The following is a 17,147-nucleotide window of genomic DNA, read 5'->3' on the forward strand; positions in this document are numbered from 1 at the left end:
TTTCTTAATCAGTATTTCTAAACTGAATTTATATTTTAAATGTACTCAAATCTTAAGCCAGCATTCCAGATTACTACATATTTAACTCACTGAAACAAAGACATTCTTTTAAATTAATCAGAGAGATTTAGTGTGTTCATAACAATGTTCATTGCTTTTAGAAAAAGGGAACAGTAATTTACTTTGTGTGATCTCCATAACAAGAGACATGGTTATGAAATTTCACCAACTTTAAAAAAATATGTTTCCAAAGATTTTAGGTATAACAAGGATTTTGTCTTACTAAGGTACTGATTTTGCTGAAGGGTTCTTTTAAAACTAGTTCGTCGGATAGTCAGAAGTAAAGAAAGGGAAACTCTTTGTCCAGCTATCTGGAAGGGAAGGACTGTTGTCCCTTTAAGGGCTCTCTTCAGTGGGGAGTGGGGGGAGAGGTGGTGAAGGGATGGACAGAAACGACACAGGAAGACTTGGAAGCACTTTTTTTTTTAACTGTAGTAATTAAAATGTGTATTTTAGATAAGGGAGGTCTTTTGAAGGATTTATTTAAAAAACTATGTCTGAAGATCCACACATTTAAGGCTAAAGATGATTGTGCATCTAAAACTCTATGCAAGCATTTTTTAGAAATGTGATTTTATAATCTTCACCAGCTCACTAATGAAATATTTTTAAAGCAAATTTTAAACTAAGGTCCTGTAGACTGACATGTTCTGTGTAAATATTACATTCATGCACAACTGTTTTTGTCAGTAAAGTCAGAAATTGACAGTATAAAAATTTATTTGGGCATAAGCTTTCGTGGACATCTGATGAAATGGGTTCTAGTCCACAAAAGCTTATGCCCAAATAATTTGTTAGTCTTTGAGGTGACACAAGGACTCGTCCTTGTTTTTGCTGATACAGACTAACAGGACTACCACTCTGAAACCTGTCAGTATATACCTTGGGGTTGGCAAATGCCTGTTAAATGGCTTTATTACCCCTTGAATGTCTCTTTAACAGTTTCAATGTTGTGCTAATAGGTCTGGCAGGCTGGAGGTTTTTTCACTTTTAACTACTAGATTCCCTCCCAAGGAAGACTCACCAGGCTAGAGCAGCCATCTGTGGGAGCCTGCAGGAAGGGTCAGAACAGGGATAGGAAAACAAGCGGGTGGACACTAAGACCCCAGTAGTGCCCCAAATTTTCAGGTGCCCTACGCAGCTGCCTATGTTGCCTATGCCTAAGGACGGCCCTGGGTTGGACAAACACCTGGCAGGGATAATACTTAGTCCTGCCTTGAGTGCAGGGGAGTGGACTAGACCTCTCAAGGTCCCTTCCAGTTCTATGATTCTATGAAACACCTTTTGAGTCTTTGCAGTGACAGTGTGCAGCGTACACAGCCTGCAGCAGTTCTAGTCCTCACCTTCTCCGGTGGGGTGTGGGAGCCTGCAGTTTAAATCCAATGAGCTGGCAAAGACCCTGGAACCCAATGCTTTCAGCAGACCATTCTGGTCATTGCACTATTCCACTGCTAAATTCTTCTGTTTGACTCCCACCCCTCCTTTTTATAAACTCCTCTCCCTTCTCTTGAGTTCCCACTGGTTCCACTCTCAGAAAGTGACCCTGGATGTGTCCTGCCAGGCTGCTTGCCCACAATGGAAATCACCTCCCAGCTCTGGCAAGTCTGCAGGGGCAGAGTACCCCAAAACAAAATCAAGAACTGTGTGTCCTCTCCACCATTCCTTCACTTATTTACACCACTAACTTCTGCAAAGTAAGCATGTGGGTTACACATGTTCCCCAGTAACTGCCTTCATTGGAGACCAATTAGGAGGTTCAGTGTTAGATCCCCTATTCCCTAGCATTGTTAGCATGTCTGGTCTAATAATTACGTTCGAGGCAGTGTCCACTATTCCTGTGCATTTCACAGATCCTAGTATACACTCAATAGCCAAATGCCCATTATTGTTGTTTAATGTTGGGCTAAGTTTAGAGGCGAGAGCAACGTGGTGGGTGTGTGCTATAGACTGCCGGACCAGGAGGATGAGATAGACAAGGCTTTCTTTGGACAATTAACTGAAGTTTCCAGATCACAGGCTCTGGTTCTAATGGGGGGCTTCAGTCACCTTGGCATCTGCTGGGAAAGTAATACAGCAATGCATAGACAATCCAGGAGGTTTTTGAATAGTGCTGAGGACAACTTCCTGGAGCAAGTGCTGGAGGAACTGATGAGGGGCTGTTCTCCTCTTGACCTGCTGCTCACAAACAGGCAAGAATTGGTAGGGGAAAGAGAAGTGGGTGGCAACCTGAGCAGCAGTGACCATGAGATGGTTGAGTTCAGCATCCTGACAAAAGGAAGAAAGGAGAGCAGCAGAATACGGACCCTGGACTTCAGAAAAGCAGATTTTGACTCCCTTGGAACGGATGGGCAGGATCCCCTGGGAGGCTAACATGAGGGGAAAAGGAGTCCTGGAGAGGGGACTGTATTTTAAAAAAGCCTTATTGAGGATGCAGGAACAAACCCAATGTGCAGAAAGAATAGCAAATATGGCAGGCGACCAGCTTGGCTTAACAGTGAAATCTTCGGTGAGCTTAAACTCAAAAAGGAAGCTTACAAGAAGTGGAAATTTGGACAGATGGCTAGGGAGGAGTATAAAAATGTTGCTCGAGGAAGGCCAAAGCACAATTGGCGTTGCAGCTAGCAAGGGATGGGAAGGGTAACAAGAAGGATTTCTACAAGTATGTTAGCAACAAGAAGGTGGTTAGGGAAAGTGTGGGCCCCTTACTGAATGGGGGAGGAAATCTAGTGACAGGTGATGTAGAAAAAGCTGAAGTACTCAATGATTTTTTTTGCCTCAATCTTCACAGACAAGGTCAGCTCCCAGACTGCTGCCCTGGGCAGCACAGTATGGGGAGGAGGTGAGCAGCCCTCAGTGATGAAAGGACAGGTCAAGGACTATTTAGAAAAGCTGGACATGCACAAGGCCAAGGGGCTGGATCTAATGCATCCGAGGGTGCTGAGGGAGTTGGCTGATGTGATTGCAGAGCCATTGGCCATTATCTTTGAAAATTCATGGCAAAAGGGGGCCATCTCTGGGGATTGGAAAAAGGCAAATATAGTGCGCATATTTTAAAAAGGGAAGAAAGAGAACCTGGGGAACCAAAGATCGGTTAGCCTCACTTCATTCTCTGGCAAAATCATGGAGCAGATCCTCAAGGAATCCATTTTGAAGCACTTGGAGGAAAGGAAGGTGATCAGGAACAGTCAACATGGATTCACCAAGGGCAAGTCATGCCTGACCAACCTGATTGCCTTCTATGATGAGATAACTGGCTCTGTGGATATGAGGAAAGCAGTGGATGTGATATATCTTGACTTTAGCAAAGCTTTTGATACCGTCTCCCACAGGATTCTTGCCAGCAAGTTAAAGAAGTATGGATTGGATAAATGGAGTATAAGGTAGATTGAAAGCTGGCTAGATTATTGAGCTCATTGGGTAGTGATCAATGGCTCAATGTCTAGTTGGCAGCTGTTATCAAGCGGAGTGTCCCAGGGGTCAGTCCTGTGACTGATTTTGTTCAACATCTTCATTAATGATTTAGATGATGGGATAGATTGCACCCTCAACAAGTTAACAGATGACACTAAGCTGGGGGGAGAGGTAGAAACGCTGGAGGGTAGGGATAGGGTCCAGAGTGACCTTGATAAATTGGAGTATTGGGCCAAAAGAAATCTGATGAGGTTCAACAAGGACAAGTGCAGAGTCCTGCAATTAGGACGGAAGAATCCCATGCACTGTTACAGGCTAGGGACCAACTGGCTAAGCATCAGTTCTGCAGAAAAGGACCTGGGGATTACAGTGGACGAGAAGCTGGATATGAGTCAGCAGTGTGCCCTTGTTGCCAAGAAGGCTAATGGCATATTGGGCTGTATTAGTAGGAGCATTGCCAGCAGATCGAGGGAAGTGATTATTCCCCTCTATTTGGCACTGATGAGGCCACATCTGGAGTATTGTGTCCAGTTTTGGTCCCCCCACTATAGAAGGGATGTGGACAAATTGGAGAGAGTCCAGCAGAGGGCAGCAAAAATGATTAGGGGTCTGGGGCACATGACTTACGAGGAGAGGCTGAGGGGATGGGGCTTATTTAGTCTGCAGAAGAGAAGAGTGAGGGGGGATTTGATAGCAGCCTTCAACTACCTGAAGGGGGGTTCCAAAGAGGATGGAGCTTGGCTGGAGCACCCACAGGAAAAAATTGGTGGGTGCTCTGCATCCACCAGCAGCTCCTTGTCCCGGCCTCAGCCCCAGGTCACCTCTGCCTCATCCCCTGAGCGTGCTGCATCCCCGCTTCTCCTCCCAGTGCTTGCCTCTGCAAAACAGCTGTTTCATGGCATAACACGCTGTAGGACAGAGGGAAGGAGGAGCAGGACCACGGCACACTCAGGGAAGGAGGTGGGGAAGAGGTGGGGCTGAGATGGGGATTTGGGTAAGGAGTCGGAGTTGGGGCATGGACTTTGGGGAAAGGGTTGGAGGGGGCGGGGTTGGGGTGCAGTCGAGGCAGGGTTTGGGGAGTTGAGCACCCACTGGTGCCAGAAGATGTAGGCGCCTATGGTGGCAGATGACAGAACAAGCAGCAATGACCTTAAGTTGCAGTGCGGGAGGTTTAGGTTGGATATTAGGAAAAACTTTTTCACTAGGAGGGTGGTGAAGTACTGGAATGGGTTACCTAGGGAGGTGGTGGAATCTCCTTCCTTAGAGGTTTTTAAGGCCTGGCTTGACAAAGCCCTGGCTGGGATGATTTAGTTGGGAATTGGTCTGCTTTGAGCAGGGGGTTGGACTAGATTACCTTATGAGGTCCCTTTCCAACCCTGATATTCTATGATTCCATGTACTTAAAACTGCCCAGATATCAACAAAAACTGTAGGGCTGATCCTTGTTCCTCCAAGCTATCCCCTTCAGCTTTGCATTCCCCCATTTCCTGGACTGGGTGAGGGACTTTTACTGGACACTTGTGTTGCAATGTTCTGACCTGCCTTAACAGTCCTGTAAAGCAGTGGTTTACTACCTTTTTTCATTTTCAGACCCCTACAAAAATGTAGAATGAATGTGCAGACCCCTTTCGAAATCAGACACAGTCTGCAGACCACAGGTGGGAAACCACTGCTGTAAAGGACTGAGGCCTGTCTTACAGCGCCCTCCTCCTACTGGACCAGGTATTGCTCTTGCCGAGCCAGCTGACTCCCTGGGGTAATTCTACCTGGAGCTCTCTCACCAAATCCAGGCAAGCAGTTTCCCAGCAGGGTTATTTGTTTTTTTTTATTTCAAGCCTTCCTAACAAAACCTCACAGACTCTTCCCTCAAAGGCTCTGCAGATGGCGTAGTCCCTTCCCCAGGTCTGTCCCTTGCGCCAGTTCGTTCATCATCCCAAAATGGCCTGGCTTTTAACTCAGAGCCTTAGTAAAACAGTCGCTCTAGCAGCAGGCTACTGGTGCACAGCCACTGGCCACTCAGCCTTCTGGAGGGTATTGCTGTCGTCCCCCCCCCCCCCCGCCCTCCATTTCCTGCTGCCAGAGGAAGAGTGTCCCTTATACCTTCACAAGGCCTTTTCGCGGCCAGTCTTAGGCCATGTCTACACTACCCATTTGTGTTGACAAATCCTTATTTACTGTCCAAGTGAGACATCACCTAGCTGCCCTTGGACAAATGCATCACAGCAAAATATTAAAACGGTGTTGTGTGCTTTGACTTGTCCTTAAACATTCACTTTTACAAAAGCTTTACACGGGAAACAACATATGGGGCGAACTCCGGGACTGGGACAAGTTGAGGTTTAAGAGCATGGTACCCGTGTTCTGAGTGTAATGTTCACTTGTCTTGCTGGGGTTCCATGATATTTAAAATTTTGTTTGAACATTTAAAATCACAGTGTGGGTTAACCCACTCCTGTGCTGAAGAGGGGCGACCAGCCAGCTCTGCACCTCCATTCTCTACCCTTCCCCCAGTTCAGACCCAGTGGAACTCTGTCCACTGGTCCAGGCTTCCAGACGTGGGAAGGAGGGCGCTGGTGGTGGAGGCAGAGGGAGACTCAGCTTCATGCCCATCGTTGTGTGATTTGCATAAAGTCACATAAATCAGCATGAAATTAACCAGGCTTTCTCCCAAGTGGGGATTTGCACCTGTCACAACTGTCTGTGTCGTTGGACCCATGCAAATCTTAGTGTGGACCAGCACCGTAACAAGGGCGAGGCAAGTCAGGCACTTGCCTCAGGCACGCAAAGCGGAGGGGCGCAGCTCTACCGCGATTGGCGGCACTTTGGCGGCAGCTCTATCACCGCCGCTTCTTCGGCGGCAATTTGGCAGTGGGTCCCTGAGTCCCTGTCAGAGGGAAGGACCTGCCGCCGAATTGCCGCTGCCACTTCATTCATTCTTCGGTGGCAATTCGGTGGCAGGTCCCTGAGTCCATCTCGGAGAGAATGACCTGATGCCGAATTGCCGCTGAAGAGCCTGGAGCCGGCCCTTGCCTCGGGCACAAAAATTCCTTGTTATGGTTCTGGTGTGGACAAACTGCAATTTTCAGGCAGGAGTAAACAGGGCCTCTGCATGGGTGGCGCGGGTGCTCACAGCCCTGCTGCCAACGCTTGAGATATTTTCATGAGTCTCACAGTATTTGGTGCTTTTTCTTAAAGCCCCAGCTCCTGCAGTCATGGGATTAGGTGAGAATCTCAGCTTCTTTTTTTTTCCAAAGTAAGTATCCAGTCCGAGGAGAGTGGACAAGAGCTTGAAAACATGACCTGAGTGCACCCTACAGGTTCAGAAACCAAGAGCCCACCACTGATTACTTTAAAATCTCATGATTTTTTGGGTCCTAACTCATGATTTCTGGATGCTTTGCATTGACCGCACTGATCTGACACCCCGGAGCTGCAGGGCTTGAGGGCATCTCCTGTTGCTGTGGGGGGCAATGATTGAGGGGAAACTCCACAGTGTTGGGGATGGGGCAATCCTCTTGGAGCTTTCCTCCCGCAGGGCTCCCTTCTGTGGGCTTCCCTGTGAGGGGGTGCTGCGGCCCATAACTCTATGCAGGACTGCCAAGTGCTCAGCCCCTGAGGTGACACCTGTCCCTTCCCACACTTGCCCCCATCTAGGGTGGACTCTCATACTGCAGACTGGCAGTGGGCATTTCCTTCCGGCCACCAGGTACTGCTGTGGCACCTGGTTTGCCGGCAGCTAGCCGGCCTCTCTGCCTTCCCGGCACTTGCTGCTCTCCCTGCTGGGCCCCAGGGGAGAAGGAGCCACCAAGAGGAGGAGGTAGCAGCAAGCAGAAACTAGTGGAGAGATGGGGGGGCAAGGGGGGCTAGCACAGACTCCAGGCCACAACACCCAGCTACGCCCAAGCTCCAACCACCCTGCTAAACCAGACCCAGCTGCAGCTGGCAAGCCCCAGCCCCACCCACGGCTTTCACATACGGGGCTCACTGCTTGTGACCGTTATGCTGCTAAAATGGGATGGGGCTTGATATTCTGACTCTGATCCTGCTGGCACTTACTGTGGGTTTACCCCGGGGTAAATCCACTGGCCTCAGTGCGGTCACTCCCACTTTACACCAGCACAGGAACAGAATCGGGCCCTTTGTGTGGATGTTCCTGATTTAAGACTAGATGGCCCTGTTGATCAAAGCTCTGGGTGATGCTGCACCAGCAGCCTGGTTTGCAATTCCTTCCCTGGCTGCAGCCCCTGACTGGTGCCGCCCCTCCCTCACCTCGCGCTGGCTCAGCTCTGCTGGCCGGCAAATTAGGGAGGTGAAGCCAAGGTGGTGTGTGATCCCCACTCCTCTCTGATCCCCAGCAGCTCGTAGAGCCTGGTATTTAATTTGTGCCCAGACTCCTGGCTGGACAGGCCACGGAGGGGGCTGGGAATACACTAGAGTGACCAGATGTCCTGATTTTATAGGGACAGTCCCTATGTTTGGGGCTTTGTCTTATATAGGTGCCTATTCCCTTCCAGCCCCGTCCTGACTTTTCACACTTGCTGTCTGGTCACCCTAAGATACACTCCTCTCCTGCCCGGTGTGCTTACACACAGATAAGTCACAAATGAGACTACGCTAGACTGGAACACTGGCTTGTGATCAGCCGCTGACTCAGCTAGTATCACTGGGCTTGAGCGCTGGTCATCACCAAGGAGGTCATCTTAGTCAATAACCTCAGTTCCAAATAGCTCACAGCTCATGCGCATGGTGAGACGTGCTTCTCCGCAGGTGAGCTCCCAGGAGGCTGCCTTGAGCAAGATGGAGGAATGTGACGTAAATGTGCCAGAGATTTATTTTCATATAACGGGGTGAATTCTTTTATTTCAGCACTGAGCTTTTTAGCTGAAGGTCGGGTTAATTGTGCATAGTATGTAGCGCTTTTCATCATCAATGGTATCGATAAAAACAAGCAGGTGGTTGGTTGTCTTCAACATGCATAAAATAATTATGGTCCCAATCCAGCAAAGCACTTAAGCAAGTGCATACACTTAAGCATGGGAATAGTCCCATTGGTTTATGGGTTTTGCTGGACTGAGTGTGTATATTACTAGCAAGAGACCAAATTCTTCCCTTAGTTGTGTCCAAGCCAAAGTGGCGCTGAGGTCAGACTCTGGCCCAATATGTCTGGACGATTTAATGATAAAGAGTCTTCAATAAAGACAGCACGCTGCAGACCTGTTAAAAATGCATTTTGCAGAGTGGTTATTCTGTGATTGTCAACGCCCCCCCCCCCCGCCTCCCCCCCCTTACTGCTCTCTAATATTTAAATCTTTGATTGCTATCTCAGCAGGCTGTGCGGTTTCTTGTTTCTTTGGTTTGGTTTTGTTGTTTTCTTGGAAGCTAATGTAGCTCTAAATACCCATGCGAGGCTTTAGAATTTTCAGTTGATAGTCGCCATTTCTCCAGTAATGGGAAAGTTGTTGGTGTCTGCCTGGGCTCGAAAATACCAGCTGGCAGGATTTGTTCATTTCTTATTTAGTATTTCTTTCCCTCCTGCCAGTTCCTTGTTTACCTCCGGCTGTCTTGTCTCTCTAACAAATACCACATGTTCTTTTAAAAGAAGAGAAGATTCCAAAGCATTGTGCCACTTCCAGCTGTCTACACAGGAAACTTGCATCAGTTTAACCTAAGATGTGAATTTAAACCATTTTAGTTACACTGGGGAAAGCCCTTTTGTGGACCCTTATTTCCGTTTCTGAGTGGCTTAATTTTGGTTTTGCTTTTGAAATCAGAACAAGCCAGCCTTAAAACAGAAATAAGAGTGCCCACAAGGGGTTTGCACTGGTTTAACTAAACTGGTGCAAGTCTGTGTGTGGACAAGGCTCAAATTTACACCCCGAAGAAAATCAAGAGAAACACTGGGTTCAATTCAGTGGTGCGAAGTCTTAGGTTAGTGTCCAGGCCAAATTCCACAGTGACACACATGGTAACGTAAGTTACACGTTGGGTGTAGGTGGTTAGAAAATGGGTGTAAGTGGTAAAGTGATGTAAGTGGCATGCCTGCTCAATGCCAGATAGGTACATGCCTGGGGACACAAGCGGAAAGAGGGGGAGCGTGGCTGGTAAGGATGCACCCCTGATCGTAGGTTCCATGTATCCAGCCAAACCGCTGAGTCCAGCGCCCAGTAGACGTGGGCGGAGGGGGCATTATGCCAGGTTCAGGCAGCTGAGCACTGATTCATCTCCCAGCACAAGTTAAAGTCCATGGATGCTCTAAGTCGTGCAGACTGGTTACAGCCCCAGGGCCCGGTGCAAGGATATTTTGCACCGTAGGTGAAACTTTCACCTTCCGCCTCCCCACCTCCTCCCCTCCCCCTGGAGCATCACTTATTATAAACTTTCAAAAATGAATATTGTATAATATGGCATGGTTCATTAGAATTAATACACGTTCGGCTTGAAAATTTATTAATTTCATTATTTTGTCTACATATTTAATAAAAATAAATGAATAACCTGACAGTGTTGACATTGTTGTTTTCACTTTGCACAACATAGCATGGATCTTAAAATAAATCACATACATTATACACAATACACTGTCACTTCCTTCCTTCATTCTTTCATATCAAAATCTACTACATTTTATTCTACCTTTATGATATTCAATTATTATTATTAATAAAATTAGAGCCTTGCATGGTGTCAAGTGTCAGGGGGTAGCTGTGTTAGTCTGTATCCACAAAAACAACAAACTACACACCACACCACAGAAACACTAACCCAGGAACCAACCCCTGTAGCAAACCCCGTTGCCTTCTCTGTCCCCATATCTACTCTAGCAACACCATCAGAGGACCCAACCACATCAGCCACACCATCAATGGCTCATTCACCTGCACGTTTACTAATGTGATATACGCCATCATGTGCCAGCAATGCCCCTCTGCCAGGTACATTGGTCAAACCGGACAGTCCTTACGTAAAAGAATAAATGGACACAAATCGGACATCAGGAACGGTAACATACAAAAGCCAGTGGGTGAACACTTCAATCTCCCTGGTCATTCTATAACAGATTTAAAAGTCACTATTCTTGAACAAAAACACTTCAGAAACAAACTTCAAAGAGAAACAGCAGAACTAAAATTCATTTGCAAATTTACCACCATTAATTTGGGCTTGAATAGGACTGGGAGTGGCCGGCTCATTACAGAAGCAGCTTCCCCTCTCCTGGAATTGACATCTCCTCATCAATTATTGGGAGTGGACCACATCCACCCTGACCGAATTGGCCCTGTCAGCACTGGTTCTCCACTTGGGAGGTGACTCCCTCCTCTTCGTGTGTCAGTATATAATGCCTGCAGCTGTAACTTTCACTCCATGCATCTGAAGAAGTGGGTTTTTTACCCAGGAAACCTTATGCCCAAATAAATCTGTTAATCTTTAAGGTTCCACCGAATTCCTTGTTTTTATAAAATTAGAATGGCAGATACTCCGTCATAGTGGGGGATTGGGTTTGGTTGGAGAGTGCAAGGGGAGCAGAACAGATTCAGTCACTGGGAGGATCAGGTATGGTTGGGGAGTGCAAGGGGAGCAGAACAGATTCAGTCACTGGGAGGATCGGGTTTGGTTGGGGAGGGGAAGGGAAGCAGAACAGGTTCAGTAACTGGGAGGATCGGGTTTGGCTGGGGAGCGGAAGGGAAGCAGAACAGGTTCAGTTACTGGGAGGATTGGGTTTGGCTGGGGAGGGGAAGGGAAGCAGAACAGGTTCAGTAACTGGGAGGATCGGGTTTGGCTGGGGAGCGGAAGGGAAGCAGACCGGATTCGGTCAGTGATGGTTTGAGTTTGGCCGGGAGGAGAAGGAAGCAGACTGGGTTCAGTCACTGAGGGTTCAGGTTTGGCTGGGGAGTGCAAGGGGAGCAGACCAGGTTGAGTCAGTGGGGTATCAGGTTAGGAGTGCAAGGGTTCAGTCACTGGGAGGCTCGGGTCTAGCTGGGGAGGGGAAGCAGACTGGGTTCAGTTAGTGGGGGTTTGGCTGGGGAGTGCGAGGGGAGCAGACCAGGATTGGTCACTGGGAGGATCGGGTTTGGCTGGGGAGGGGAAGCAGACTGGGTTCAGTTAGTGGGGGTTTGGCTGGGGAGTGCGAGGGGAGCAGACCAGGATTGGTCACTGGGAGGCTCAGATCTGGCTGGGGAGGGGAAGCAGACTGGGTTCGGTCAGTGGGGGTTTGGCTGGGGAGTGCGAGGGGAGCAGACCAGGTTTGGTCATTGGGAGGATCGAGTTTGGTGGGGGTGTGCAAGGGGAGCAGACTGGGTTGGTTCGGTCAGTCGGGGTTCGGGTTTGGCTGGGGTGGGGAAGGGAAGCAGACCAGGTTTGGGTGTGGAGGGGGGAGAGAGCGCAATCTGGGTTTGGCCGGGGCGCGGGGTAGGATTCAAAGAGCCGCAAGGTGAAATGGGCGCTCTCCTCTCCAGTCCCCGGCATGCAGCAGCAGAGGGCCAAGTGCAATTGCAACAGGGCAATGGGGAACGTGTCGCCTACTTTGCCTTCACGAGTCCGCCCTGCCCCCGGGCTGGGGAGTTGAATGTGGGCTCTCGCTCCAGCAGGGGGGCGTGGGGCAGGCAGGACTGTGAGGCAGAGAGTGTGCGGTCCTCATGTCAAAGCAGGGTCAGGAGAGTAGAAAGCTGGGGTGCAGGGAGGTGGGTTAAAGCGGCCTAGCCACCCCTCCACATGAGAGAGCCTGCAGAGCTGCCAGCCTTGGCCTCCCTCCCTTCTCGCCCCAGGGAACAGCAGAGCCTCTGCCTGCAAATCCTGCAGCCCGCTCTCCAAGCATGCCATGCAAGCCGGCCCGGCTGCACCTCACTAACAGCACAGCTCAGTCCCACCACAAGCTGCTCCACTCTCCTGGCTGCTGTGCAATCTACAGGACAGAGGAGCTAGTACTGTGTAAATGTACCTATCAACACAGCAATCAAACCAAAGGACTTTGCTGACTTTCTAAAGGCAGGAGAGCAATTCATTGGGAGCGTGGTTCTTATCATATACGTCTTCCCTCCCTACAGTCTGCGATCTTCAGCCAGCGTCTTGATTCCCTAGGAGGCTGCCTAGTGGTTGCACCGGCCCTGTACAGCCCCACTGGGCCTGTTACACCAGCCCTAGCTCATGGGAGTGCAAGGCGCTCTGGCTATGGCACCGAATCTTGAATCTGGGTCCACGGGGTTCCCAGCCCACTAGCGCCACCCTGCTCTCAGCCAGTGGCTCGCTACCACTGACAGAGCAGAGACACCATGAAACCTCAAGCTGCATCAGAGAGGCCTCCCTTGGGCCCTGATTGGAGGAACACCAGGACTTCTGATTGGTCAGGACTTCCTATTTAAACCAAAGAGAGGCACAGGAAGTTGTCTGCACAACGGGGCTTTACCTAACCGCTGCTTGGCCCCCTCATCAAGCCCTACAGACACGGGCCTCTTTTCTGACCCGCTCTGGATTAGTTTGACCGGCTCCTGTCTGATTTCCAGTGATTGAACATGATACTTCTGAACCAGGTCACCAACCACTAGACCTGGCTGCCTACATCCCAACCCTGAGAGTGTTTAAGTTATACCTACCATGGAACTTACCTCCGATATTTTTACCCCTGCTGACAATGGTCTATTCCTCTTTTCTATAACGTGAACAATCCAGTGTGATTGGTCAATGTTTCCTCGTTCGTGTCCACTCCAATCCTGCAGTTGAAACAACTGGATGCACACTGGCACCTTTAAGAACATAAGAACGGCCCCACTGAGTAAGACCAAAGGTCCATCCAGCCCAGTATCCTGTCTGCCGACAGTGGCCAATGCCAGGTGCCCCAGAGGTAGTGAACCTAACAGGTAATGATAGAGTGATCTCTCTCCTGCCGTCTATCACCACCCTCTGACAAACAGAGGCTAGGGACACCATTCCTCACCCATCCTGGCTAATAGCCGTTAATGGACTGAACCTCCATGAATTTATCCAGTTCTCTTTTAAACCCTGTTATAGTCCTAGACATCACAACCTCCTCAGGCGAGGAGTTCCACAGGTTGACTGTGGGCTGTGTGAAGAACTTCCTTTTTTGTTTTAAACCTGCTGCCCATTAATTTCATTTGGTGACCCCTAGTTCTTGTATTATGGGAACAAGTAAATAATATTTCCTTATTCACTTTCTCCACACCACTCATGTACCTGTTACTTCACAACTGCATGCGGAGTGCACAAACAGATGCAGTGATCGCTCTTGATGGGTCTCACTATTTCTGTTCTCACAGAGGGCCTGATCCAAAGCCCACTGAAATCACAATTACTTCAGCAAGCTTTAGTTCAGACCCTGTATCTATTGCTGGCCTCTCTTCGGCCCCTGAATCATCTTGCACTGACACTAAAGAACCGCCAGGGCATGTAGGGTTTAATCGACTCCTGTGGAACACCCAGGCAGACCTTACACTATGATTAAGGATTTGCTGCCCTCAAGAACTGTGCGGTCTTGGTGGCTGTTCCACCAGCCAGCACCCGCCAGGTTTTCATCCTAAGCACGGGCGCTTAGTTCATCATTGACCATCTGTGCCATTTAATAATTGCCACGCTGATTTTTCCCAAGTTTGGGGTAGTAACAATCTGCTCTGGCCTGAAACTCTAAGCCCCAGGATTCAAGCTAGACTGGAGTTTTATGGCTGATAACTAAGGCCGCGATTCTGTCATGGAGGTCGCGGATTCCGTGACTTTTCCACAATCGCTGCTGGAGTGGCCCCGGGGCCAGCTGCACTGGCTACTGCTGGCCCTGGGGAGCACCTGAGCAGCAGCCGTCCCAGGTGCGGCCAGAGCAGTGGCCCCGGGGGAGGCCCTGGAGGCCATCGGGACAGCAGTCTTAAAAATCTGTCTCTTTGGAGTCCTCTTTAATCAGGGCCGGCTCTAGGCACCAGCGCTCCAAGCATGTGCTTGGGGCAGCACTTTCCAAGCGGCGGCACTCCAGCTTGGGGCGCAAAAAGCTGGGAGCCGTCCCTGGGCGGAGGTGAGTTGCAGAGCGGGGAGGGCTGCAGGAAGTAACCCGGGGGGGGGGCCGCAGAGGAACCGCTCCCACCCCAGCTCACCTCCGCCTCCTCCCCCGAGCATGCCGCCGCTCCACTTCTCCCCTCTCCCTCTCAGGAGGGGTAGGAGGGGAAATGTGGTGCACCCGGGGAGGAGGCGGGGCCGGGGATTTGGGGAAGGGGTTGGAATGGGGCAGGGAAGGGGCAGAGTTGGGGTGGGGCCAGGGGGTCGTGGGAAATTATTTTTGCTTGGGGCAGCAAAAAACTTGGAGTTGGTCCTGTCTTTAAAGTTACATTTTGAGTGCATCTTGTAGCAGGAAGGACTGCACCCCTTGGTGCCCAACCTTACAAACCCTTCCTACTGATCACAGTGTTCATTGCTGTACAAAGACCCACAGATTTCAATGAAACTATAAATACTATACTTGATGGGTTTGCAGGATCCACTCCTATTTCACCAATTGGTGAAATGCTGCCACTTCTAGGATGGAATGCGAGACACCATTCAGAAAGACGAGTGATTTTACGAATAAGCTGAGACATTCAGCAAAAAGAACAGGAGGACTTGTGGCACCTTAGAGACTAACGAATTTATTTCAGCATGAGCTTTCGTGGGCTACAGCCCACTTCTTCAGATGCATCGAGTGGAACATACAGGAAGGAGATATATATACATACAGAACATGAAAAGGTGGAAGTAGCCATATCAACTCTTAAGAGGCTAATTAATTAAGATGAGCAATTATCAGCAGAGAAAAAAAAACATTTGTAGTGATAATCAAGATGGCCCATTTCAGACAGTTGACAAGAGGTGTGAGGATACTTAACACCTCTTGTCAACTGTCTGAAATGGGCCATCTTGTTCTGTATGTATATATATCTCCTCTATATGTTCCATTCTATGGATCTGAAGAAGTGGGCTGTAGCCCACGAAAGCTTATGCTCAGATAAATTTGTTAGTCTCTAAGGTGCCACAAGTACTCCTGTTCTTTTTGCGGATACAGGCTAACATGGCTGCTACTCTGAAACATTCAGAAAGACAACGCAACAGAGAAGAGGAGTCATATGTCCAATTAAAATGCCCCTCGAGCTTCAGTGCACCAAAAAAAACCTCACTGACTTCAACAGGAGTTTTGTCTGTGGCAGGACGGCCGTTTCTGGCCCACCTAAGTATTCTGGGAGCTTTTACAATAAAACAAACTCATCGTGAATAACCCCAAACATATATCTGAACAAATGAGGAACAGTTTCAATATAGGGATAAAACCACATGCAAGTTACACATGCAGTTCCAAAGCCGTTCGGCAATCAAAAGGGGTTTTAGGCCTGCTTGAAAATGAACCATTTTAAGGCAGCCAAAATTGGGAATTGTTCCAAATTCTCAGAGGGAGGTGCCTGAAGAGCTGCCTCAGAGCACATGAGTTGGATCAGCCCTGCCAGGCGAGACAGGCCGGAGGATGCCTCATTGGTGAATCCCGACGGGCTTAGCCCTGACTGGGGTATCAGAATGTAGGCAGCTGACTGTGTGCCCACCGGCAGTGTTAGGGGACTTTGTCAGCAGGAACATAGGGGGTTAGGCGACAGCTGAGCTGGAGGTTTTGATGATCGAAATTTTGGACTTAGGCAGCTAAAGTAGCAGGTAGGTGCCTAAATCCCTTTGTAGCCCTAGCCCTTTGTGCCTCAGTTCCCCATCTGTAAAATAGGGATCATAGCATTGGCCTACCTCACAAGGATGCTGTGAGGGTGAATACATTACACTGTAAAGTGCTCGGAGCCGATGGTGATCGGGGCCATCTAAATACCTGAGATAGAGAGAGGTCCCTAACTCCATACTTCCGCACCTAACTAAATAGCCAGATTTTCAAGTGGTCCTCCTGAAGTCAGTTAAAGGCGGTGCGTGCCCAGCACCTCTGAAAACCAGCAAATTTATTTCCGTGTCTAAATCTGGACGTAGGGAGCTAGCCTTACTTTAGCATCCCAGCTTTGAAAATGTTGGCCTAGTTTTACACTCCTGCATTTAAAGAAGTCCCACAGGTAGGGCCCTACCTATTTCATGGGAAATAACCCATCCCCATGAAATCTTATGTCCCCCGTGCTGCTGGGGACTCCTAGTTGCGATTCCCGGCTGGGCTGGGAGAGACAAGACTTGTCCTTCCCCTGCATGGCCACTCTTGGGGAGAGATCAGATACACCTCCGGGTGCCTTTTGGATTGGGACCCCCCATTACAACATGGTGAAATTCCAGATGTAAGCATCTGAAAATGTGAAATTGACCAATTAAAAAAACCCTCTGGCCGTGAAATTGATCAAAATGGACCGTGAATTTGGTAGGGCGCTACTCATAGATCTTTGAGTACCTCTGGTTTGTGTCTTCTAACGTCACGCAAACACAGGAAGGAAAACGCCAGATCGCTGAGGGACCGTCTACTCCAGTCTCATGATTCTGCCAATGGCTTTTATCAGACACATCAGAGGAAAATAAGAAACCTCGCAGTGTACAATTAACAGATAATTGGAGAAGCTTGTTCCTAATCCCAGGCAGATTAGTAGTTGGCAGATACCCTGAAGCAAAATGGTTTATATCCCTTATCTAATGTAACCGTGGATGTATTTCCTTTAATCATTTCTAAATCCACTAGGGCTCACCGTCTC

The sequence above is a fragment of the Gopherus flavomarginatus genome, chromosome 5 (genome assembly GCF_025201925.1).
Source record: "Gopherus flavomarginatus isolate rGopFla2 chromosome 5, rGopFla2.mat.asm, whole genome shotgun sequence".
NCBI lineage: Eukaryota > Metazoa > Chordata > Testudines > Testudinidae > Gopherus > Gopherus flavomarginatus.